Source organism: Suricata suricatta, chromosome 4 (assembly GCF_006229205.1).
Source record: "Suricata suricatta isolate VVHF042 chromosome 4, meerkat_22Aug2017_6uvM2_HiC, whole genome shotgun sequence".
NCBI classification, from domain to species: Eukaryota; Metazoa; Chordata; class Mammalia; order Carnivora; family Herpestidae; genus Suricata; species Suricata suricatta.
Window position 1 is genome coordinate 54,163,816 of NC_043703.1, and position 9,405 is coordinate 54,173,220.

Sequence of the window (9,405 nt, forward strand, 5' to 3'; positions counted from 1 at the left end):
CAGGTCATGATCTCATGGTTCGTGGGTTTGAGCCCCATGTCGGCCTCTGTGCTGATGGCTAGCTCAGAGCCTGGAGCCTGTCTTCAGATCCTGTGACTCTTTTTCTCTCTGACCCTCCCCTGCTCATGCTGTCTCTCTCTCTCTCTCTCTCTTTCTCAAAAATAAATAAAAACATTAAAAAAATTTAAAAATTTATTTTTAATTTTTTTAAGAGAGAAAGTGGAGGAGGGGGGAATATTTTAAGTAGATGCCATGCTCAGCAAGGATCCTATGTGGGGCTTGATCCCACGATCCTGGGATCATGATCTGAGCCAAAATCAGTTAGAACCGACTAAGCCTCCCAGGTGCTCCCCATGTCACTCACTTTCTTAATGTTAGTGTAGAGGGAAAGACAAGGTCTCATCAGACGTCCACCAATCTGCCCCCTACCGATCATTATCTTACGTAGGTCACAACCCTCTCTGGGGTTCAGTTTCTTCATTCATTCATTCATTCATTGGAAATAATAATATCAAGTAACTTCCTCCTAGGGTAAAGTGAGGAGGAGAGGAGAGGTAATTTATAACTGCAACATTAGCTAATTCTGCAAGGTTGCGTTGTTAGCAGGGTCCTTGCCCCTGTTCAGGCTTTAACAATTGAGTTGGGGCTGCCCAAGGTGCATCTCTGCAGTGCCCACTGTGAGGAGGGCCTCGGATCCCTGTCTCCGTGTCTTCTGCTTTTGCACCCCTTCCCTGACCTGGAGCAGCCCTGCTTCTTGTCCTTTAGACATTTTTCCATTACCAGAGGCCCGTTCTAAGACTCTAATGGATGGAAAGCCTTAAGAAGAAAGGCATGGCTCTGGAATGTGGAGTTTCCAGTATGTGGAGCAGATGACAGGGAAGGTTCACCACTGTCCATGCCTCGAGGGCAGCAGGACATGGTGCAGCGCTTCTCAAAGTAGAATCTGTGGGCAAAGTTTTAAAATCTGTGTTTTCATTTCGTATATTTAAAAATATACTGGGTCATCAACATGACTGTTTTATAGCTTAGGATGGCCATGTGATTTCAGGTTCCACTCTCCTTGTTTGTGCATATAGGCTATTTTATTTATTTATCTTTATTATTGTCATTTTTAAATGTTTTATTTATTTTTGAGAGAGACAAAGAGAGATGGACCGAATGTGAGTTGGGGCGGGGCAGAGAGAGAGGGAGACACAGAATCCGAAGCAGGCTCCGGTTCCAAGCTGTCAGCACGGAGCCCCCCACGGGGCTCGAACTCATGTGCCGTGAGATCATGACCTGAGCCAAAGTTGGGCGCTTAACCGACTGAGCCACACAAGTGCCCCTTGACTATTTTAAACTACTAAAAAAGAACAGGGATTGATTTAATATGCAAATGAGAAGTACAAGCCAGTTAAAGGCCACATCATATTAAGGATCTAGCCTGAGTGAAGGCTTCTTGGTGAGTCAAGTGAGGGGGGAGCTGAGTAAGTCACTGGTATGACATAAGTTCAGGGAGCCCCCAAGCAGCTGTGTGGTGGCAGTCAGTACTGTCCATCTTCGTGTGGCCAGTGGCAATTTGATTTTCCAGCAAGACAGTATCATCCAACTCATTAATGTTGTTACTTTGGATGTTACTGGTTTTATACTTAAAAAAAATTTTTTTTAGTGTTTATTCTTGAGAGAGAGAGTGAGAGAGACAGCATGAATGGGGGAGGGGCAGAGAGAGGAGACCCAGAATCCAAAGCAGGCTCCAGGCTCTGAGCTGTCAGCACAGAGCCCAATGTGGGGCTCGAACTCATGAACCGGGAGATCATAACCTGAGCTAAAGTCAGACGTTTAACTGATCGAGCCACCTAGGCACCCCGATTTTACACTTTAATTGATATATAACTTGTAAGTCTATTTTGATGTAAACACACAAAGCTCATGTCAAGTTTTTTCTTGTACTTACTCAAGCAACGTCATACAACTATTTACATCAATGGTGGGAATCTAATTTTTTCTTAAAGGGCTTTGTACATCACTCCACTTGGAGGAACTCCAAGGCAGTATGAAAAGCATCAGCGGCAGGCAGTGGGTTGAGTTCTAGCTGTGGCTTTGACGTTCACTACCTGTAGGACTTTGAGCCGGTCGTCTTGTGTCTGTTGGCCAGTTTGCTCCTCTGTGGATTGCAGGGGTTTGATTATGTGATCTTCAGATTCTCTGCCAGCTCTAAATTCTGTTCTTTAAAAGGTCAAGGCCCTCATTTGGGAACGCAGCCAAGTACTGGTTTGTGTTATTTGTACTCTGAGAATGAAGGCTGAAGTCGCTGTGACTTTAGGCAGAAACCGCCAAGATCACCAGGGGGCTGCTGGCCGCTGCCCTGACGCCAAGGGAGGAAAGGAGAGGCCCCTATAACCTTTGTGGACTCAGATGCAAGGCACACACACCGTGGGTCATTGTGCTGGATGACAGTGATTCCTGGTGGGGGAGGGGGAAGGCGTCATCAACATCTGGGCTTCTCAGTCCGGTGACCTGCCTAATCTGGAGCCTCACCCTACTTGAGAACCGGTTGAAATAGACATTCCCCCCCTGTCCCGTTGCTGTTGGGACTGCATTGAATCTCTCTGGAGTGTGGCCCAGAAAAATGGTTGGAAAGCAGCTGAGGAAGTTCTCCTTGGAATGTGCTCAATGCCTTTCTGGAAGATGCTCACAGGGAGAGGTACAGCTGTCCAAGTCCTGGAGGCATTGGAAGGTCAGCCTGGAGAATTCCAAAGGGATTAAAACTAAACAACTTGAGATTTTCTCCTCCCTCTACTCCCTCTCCCTTTCTTCCTTCTCTTCCCTCCCTTCTTCAATAGCTCAACCTTACTGAGTGCCGCCCATGTTTGACTTTAAATACATATGTCTTATTTTATCACCACACATCCTATGCAGCAAGAACTTTTATTATTTTATTTAGTACGCATTTACATATGGGGACACTGAGGCACAGAGGTTCAAGTTGCCCATATTCACGTGTAGAAGAGACCCAGGGTACAGTATTTGGTGGTCAGGCGGTGGGGCACGGTGTGGGCACAGACGCAAGGACAGGCACAGTTCACAGAGCTGGTGAACACCCTGGACGGCAGACCCTGGGTAAGCCTTGCGGTGATGAATGGTGGGTCTCAAGCAACAACTGTGGAATAAATGCAGAGACCCTGAGACTGCGCTCTCCAGCGGGGAGCTGGGCCGGGGGCCTGCAATCCGCCAGGCGTGGACAGGAGACCCCAAGCAGCCGGTTACCGCGGTGCTGGGGCTGTCTCCGCGCCACTCACACACACTTGGGCGGAGTTGCCCTGGGCCAGCCTGGGCTCTTCCCACCTGTCGCCTGTGTAAGGGCTTGCCGGCCAGACACCGGAGCACCGGCGCCCGCGGACCAGCAGCCGCCGCCTGGGGGCGCTCCTGAGCGCAGCTGCCACAGTCCACCAGAATCACTGACTCCTAACGGGCAGAATTGGGGCTGAGGACAGGCCAAGGGGAAGGGAAGCCGCGACCCAGGACCGCGGAACCAGCCGCATCCCTGGACTTGATGGCTACTCCCTAGTAAGCTCACATCCCAATAAGGGAGCATAAATAAATAAATATATAAAAAGTGAAAAAAAACCCCACAATTTTTTTCTCCTCCTTTCTTTGCTTGCGGTTGCAAGCTCTAGTTCAACAAAATGCCAGCCATACGTAATGAAATTTGCAGAGGAAAATTTAAAAATATAGGCTATAGGGGCGTCTGGGTGGCTCAGTCGATTGAGCCTCTTACTCTTGATTTCCGATGGGGTCATGATTTCAGGGTAGAAGGATCAAGCCCTATGTGGGGCTCTGTGCTGAGCAGGGAGCCTGCTTAAGAATCTCTCTCTCTCTCTCTCTCTCTCTCTCTCTGCCTCTCCTCCCACACTCTCACACCCACACTCTCTCTCTCTCAATTTTTTTAAAATTAAGGATATAGATTAGGCTGGTTGAGTATCTGCATGTTATGCCATGGTGTAATCATTAAAGTTATTTAATTTGAAAAAGAAGAGACATGATTTTGCTTTTTTGTTTTTATTCACACACAAAAAAGTTCACATGCCAGGCCGTTAGTTTTAAAACTGGGAGCTCCAAATCCTATCTCAACCCACAGGAGTGTGTCAGAGATCACCGAGGCCTCCCCTCCCCTGCTTTGGTGTGTGTTGAGGGAGGAGGGCCCCGTTTTGGATCTCCTGCCGGGGCTCCTTTATCTTAGATTTACCACTGGTACACGCTAACAACTTCTACATGTTGTACACGTACAGCCACCCTGTTCCTGGCAGTGCAAATGCAAGCTGAGTGAGGACTGTGTGCACAGTTAATATGAGCAGAGGTCCAAGTTGTCCATGTTCATGGGCGCTGGCTGGAGGTGGGTTTCTAGCACTTGGTCAGCCCCCCGAAGTCCTACCCTGCCCCCAGTTTCTTTCTCTCCTCGCCGGCTCCCCCAGCTGCCGCTCCGTTCCCAGGCCCCTGGGATGTCCACGCCAATGTTGGTCACGACAGAAGGAAGTCATACGTCTCTTTCCCTCCACCCTTTCCTCAGAGCCTTCTCAAACCACTGCAACACACGTTTCTTTATGTCTAGTAAGTGAACTTTTCAGTTTCTCTATGACAGCTCTCAGTTTCTCTATGACCTTTTCAGTTTCTCTATGTAGGTGCACACATGGATTAAAACAATCCCCCAGGACACGAATTAGGTACCATAAAATGAGGCCCCCGCAGAGTGGAAAACACACATTGCCTAAGGCCCTGGACTCAGGCTGGAGCAGCGAAAGCTCCCCGGCGGCCGGAGACTGCGTGTGTCCTCCGGCCAGACCTGCGCTCGTCCTCACCTGCGTGGTGACCAGCCACGTGGGGACTGTGTGACTTGGGCAGGTGTGAGCAGGCTACTTGATGGAGTACTGCTATAAACAAGTACTTTTTGTTTTAGGAGATTAAGATATGGACTCAGGACCAGTTAGCAGCAGAGCAGGAGCCAGAGTTCCCTTTGCTTCATCCCCAACCTCTGTTCATTCCTTAACAGTTCTTTTCCAATACACAGTCTTAAAATAATGAAGCCCTTGTCCTCCACTCTTCTATCTGCTCTGCCAAACCAGCTCCTAGGGCATGACTACTAATAACAATTTGCTGTATATCTTTTCAGACCCTTTTTTCTTCTGTGTGTGCGTGTGTTTTTTTTTTAGCTAAATATGGGATTATATTCATATTGTTTAGCAGTTTGCTTTCTTCATGCAACATTATAGGATGAACCTTTTTCCATGTCGTTACTCACAGATCTGTTTCGTTCTCCTTTGCCCCGATTCTACTGAGGTATAATGAGTGCACTGCGTGTGCATATGTACACTACACGTGTTGAAAATGTACAATATAATCGGTTCTCACATAGGTGTACAGTTGTGAGACCCAACACCACAACAGAGATGAAACATTTAACAATAGATTACAAGACGTTAGATAAAACAAGGACATTTCCATCACTTTCCAAAGTTCTCTCATGCCCCTAGGTAATCCATAGGTTGCATATAAGCAGAATTGATAAAATACTTCATTCTCTCTCTATATATGTGTTTATTTATTTAGTAAGAGAGAAAGGGGCACCTGGATGGTTCAGTCGGTTAAGCGTCTGGCTTCAGCTCAGGTCATGATCTCATGGTTCGTGGGTTCAAGCCCTAATTCGGGCTCTGTGCTGACAGCTCAGAGCCTGGAGCCTGCTTCAGATTCTGTGTCTCCCTCTCTCTGACCCTCCCCTGCTCATGCTGTCTCTCAAAAATAAATTTAAAAAACATTAAAAAAAAAAAAAGAGAGAGAGAGTAGGAGAGGGGCAAAGAGAGGGAGAGAGAGCACGCCCACAGGCTCTGTGCTGGCAGTGAGGGCTGGGCCCTACCTTGTTTCATTTGCTCATCTCTAAATGAAAGAGAATAACTCCCATGCTGCCTTACTCATAGGTTTTTGATCAAGAGATCAGAAGTGAAATCTGAATAAAGTCAAAATGTCATCTATTGTGATATGGGGCCTTGATCATTCATGCATCAAACTCCTCTGACCTCATCTTTGTCCTTTTCCCAAGAGTCTATGCATTCCTGTCTTCTTTATTGTCTCTCTCTCTCTCTCGCGCACACACACACACACACACACACACACACACTGAATACTTATGTGTATCTTATATGTATATATGTATGAGTATATACAATATGAGCTTTTGCTATATCAATTTCACTGATTTTATGGAAACAATTAGAAATTCTTAAATACTTTGTAAGAATTATAGTAGAAAATTAAATCTGCAATTGTATTTGTCCTGTTGGCTGAGGCTTCTGGGAATAAGCTAATTACTAGCTGAAAACAGGAAATAATTTGACTTGTTATAATACAGAGTATAAAAGTGGATTCTTGGGGCACCTGATTGGCTCAGTTGGTTAAATGCCCAACTCTTGATTTTGTCTCAGGTCATGAGTTCACGATTAATGAGTTTGAGCCCTGGAATTCTTTCCTCTCTCTTTCTGCCTCTCCCTTCTCCCACACACTCTCTTTCAAAATAAATAAACATTTTTTAAAAAGTGGATTCCTTTTAGGAAACATAGCTCTTTTGGAGGGGGAGACGAGACAGAAAAGAGCATTACAGTCTGAAGCAGTATACTGTACACCACATTTCTAGTATAGTTTGAGCACCCAGTGCATTGTTTAAATGTATATATTTCTATGCTAGCGCTCTGCAAAGTTTAAACACCCAGTGAAAACTGCTGTTACTCTGTTTTCTTGCTCTTGTCTCCCCTCCACTCTTGCAGAGGCAGCTGGTGACTCCTGGGTCTTCCAGGTGCTGCTTTTTTAGCTCTCTCAGTTCTTCAGTTTAAGAATAGACCAGGCATTCTTATGCTGCGTATCTATTTTCCTCTCCCCACATGTGATCTCACAGCAGCTGATTAAACGTTCAGCCTTGGCTCAAATCTTTTCCGTGGGTACAATAACCTGCATTGCATTCCTTTATGTCAGTTTGAAACTTCAGGAATTCCCTGGGTGAAATTAGAAACTGGAGTCCACCACTGGAACACAATGAGAGACGGAAGAAGGTGGCAGGCCTCTCCTGATTGGCAGGCAGCAGGTTTAAGAAGCAAGGGAAGGCTTGTCATGGTCAGTGTGAGACAAGTAGATCTTGCTCCGGCCTGCCAGAAACTTAAGTTTATATAGAAGCCTACACTGGGTTCAGTCATGTATTAGTCCAGATGGTTTCAACAAATTGTTCTCTCAAGGCTGTGTCCTTGAAAACACCTCCACTGTGGGAACGGTGGACAGAAGGTACCTTCTAAGAAGAGGCGAGGGGCTTCTTCTCCGATTGCCAGAGTCCAGTTCTCAGGTCAATTGTGGTCATGTCTTCTCAATGGCCTTCTCTGACACTTTAGTATTATGAATCACCAGTTACTAAACATATTTTAAGGAATTAAACATAATTTTGAGAAGAAAGCAGAGTGATCATGGATTTAGGAAAATCTGCAATAGAAACACAGTTGGGAGAGGGGCACCTGGGTAGCTCAGTTGGTTGAGCATCTAAATCTTGGTTTCTGCTCAAGTCATGATCCCAGGAGGAGTGGGATCAAGTCCCATGCTGGGCTCCACAATGAGTGTGGAGCCAGCTTGAGATTCTCTCTCTCTTTCTCTCTCTCTCTCTCTCACTCTCTCTCTCTCTTTCTCTTTCTTCCCCACCCCTTGCTCACTTTTCTCTCTAAAGTAAAAAAATAAACAATTAAAAAACATACTTGGGAGAAAAATATTTATATTTGGATGAATATAAACGTATGATGTTTGGTGGAAAATTGACATCACAAAACTCAATGAAAACAACTTTATTTCTGAAATTTTTGGAACCAGAGATCAGTCTGGATAGAAGAAGACAAAGTTTTAAATACTTCAACAAGAAGATCAACATATCTACAAGATGACTCTTTAGGAAATAGTGGTGGAGTGGCTTGATGGGGAAACAGTGATAAAAAAAAAGATAAGAAAGCAAAAAAACCCATAATTAGTCATTCCAACCATCTTAACTTGTGTAGGTTCATGTTTTCTACAACATGAGAGTTTTAACTCTTGACTTTGAGATAATTTTAGACTTCAGAAATGTTGCAAAAGTAGTATAGAGTTCAGGTGTGCCCTTCATTCAGCTTCCTCCAATATTGTCATCTTACATAACCACATACAATAATCAAAGCTGGGAAATTAACATTGGTACGGTACTATTACCTGCCCTAAACTATAGACCTTATTAAAATATCTGTATTTTGCTCTACAGTTTTCCCTTTTTCTGTCCCAGGATCTAATCCAGATTCCTACACTGTATCTGGCTGTTATGGCTCCCTCATCTCCTTCAATATGTAACACTCCCTCCATTTTTTTCCTTGTCTTTCATGACATTAACACCTTTGAAGAATACTGGTCAGTTGCTTTGCAGGATATTCCTCATTTTGAGTTTGTCTGATGTTTTTTTCATGATTAGAATGTAGTTTTGGATTTTTGGAAAGAATTGATGATGATGTTGACTTTCATGGCTTGCTTAAAGTAATATTTGCCAGGTTTCTTCACTGTAAAGTTAATATCTCCCCCCCTCCATTGCCACTAATAAATATCTTGCGGAGATCATTCGATATAATGCAAATTTCTGTTTCTCCTCAAAGTTTTCACCCATTAATTTTAGAATCCATTCTTAGATCTTGCCTGTCAATTATTACTATTTCTCCTCATTCTACATTTATTGATTGGAGTTCCTCTGTTGAGGTATCCCTTCTCTCCCGTTTATTTATTCAATTAGTATTTATCAATATGGACTCACAGATATTTATTTTATTCTATAAGTTCTAGAATATATAACTTTTATCTTACATATATCTAATAGTATAATGATTTGTCTTGTTGCTCAAAAAATACATGATTTAAAAGACAGAATAGCATTTCAATTATATGTCTGTGCCATGAATTAATCCAGTTCTTCAATGTTGGACATTTAGGTTGCTTCCAGTTATCTAATACTATTAATGACGTTTGATATTCAGAAATCTTTCAATTTTTATGTGTTTTCAGAAGTTGGTTTTCGAACAGCAGAATTACTGGATGTTAGAAAATTTTATACTATGGTCATGATCTAGGCGGTGGAAACTGTCAACATGTCTACACGGAAATCCTAGACCACACAGTCAATCCAGAGGACTCATTAGCGAGCTGAGGCAAGTAGGATCCCTGGGCCCAGGAGGACCTCTGCCGGCAGGGTCCTGTAGCTCAATTGTCAATAACCTGAACACACATTACAATAAAGTTGTTGAAGTTGAGGAAGGGACTTCCGGTAGGGGCACATCTATTTCCGTCGGGGCCTATATTCTTCTCCCTCTACGCCTTCCCAACCGGAAATATTTGCAC